This window comes from Elephantulus edwardii, unplaced genomic scaffold, assembly GCF_000299155.1.
Source record: "Elephantulus edwardii isolate Elephantulus edwardi_28Jun2011 unplaced genomic scaffold, EleEdw1.0 scaffold00237, whole genome shotgun sequence".
Lineage (NCBI taxonomy): Eukaryota > Metazoa > Chordata > Mammalia > Macroscelidea > Macroscelididae > Elephantulus > Elephantulus edwardii.
In genome coordinates, this window is record NW_006399987.1 from 2,987,809 (window position 1) to 2,988,925 (window position 1,117).

The following is a 1,117-nucleotide window of genomic DNA, read 5'->3' on the forward strand; positions in this document are numbered from 1 at the left end:
TGGCTTAAAATCAGGAGAGGTGTGCATCAAGGTTGCATCCATTCACCTACTTACTCAGTCTCTGTGCTTACAAAGAAATCAAACTATATGAAGAAGAATGAGGCATCAGCATTGGAGGATAACTCATAAACAACCTGTAATATGTAGCTGATAGAACCTTGCTAGCTGAAAAGTGTAGACCAACCCTAAAGAAACCATAACTGCCACCCAAGTAGATATATGCACACCCATGTTTATCACAGCTTTATTCACAATAGCAAAGAGTTGTAAACAATCTAAGGGCCCATCAACAAACAAATGGATAGAGAAACTCTGGTATATCCACACAATGGAATACTACGCTGCATTGAAAAAGAAGGAACTCATGCAATATTATTCAAAATGGGTGACCCTGGAGGACATTATGTTCAGTAAAATATCTCAGTCACAAAAGGACAAATACTACATGGTGCCACTGTTGTAAAACAGGACTGACATCGCCGCTGGGGGAGACTGAGAAAGATGGGATTAATAATGTATACTGCATTGAAACAGACGAGGGAGAAAACTGTTTAAAAGGGATATAGGATTAGATCTTATTGTCATGACATGAGTTCAGAATGAAGGCTGCATAGTGAAGTGGACTTGGGGGGAGAAATTGTATAACAATAAATGAATATTTCTTTTACTTTTCAAAGAGAAGAACGAACTGGAGGGGAGGGGTGGACAGGGAGAAAAGTGAAACAATGAAAGAATGGAAATCCAAAATATCTGTAAATTTTCATTAAAATTAATAGTAATAATTATAAAATATACCCAAAAAATTGTAGACTAGAAACTTTATAAACGGTGAAGAACACAGCCTTTAATATGGATTTATGCCTTATCATCGAGCTAACAAAAGTCCTCACAAACGGACTATCAAGGAGCATTCTGATACACAAAGAAAAGATTGAACTTGTCCAGGATTTCCTTTAACTGGGATCCAGCCACAGCCTCTTACGTTCTAATGCAGTGAGTTCTTTTGTGGGGCTTCACTTGAGAAGACAAAGATTCTCACCACTGGACCAATCAGTAGCATCAGGATGGATGGTGAAGAGATTGAGATTGTTCACAGCTTCAGTTTGCTTGGCTCCAC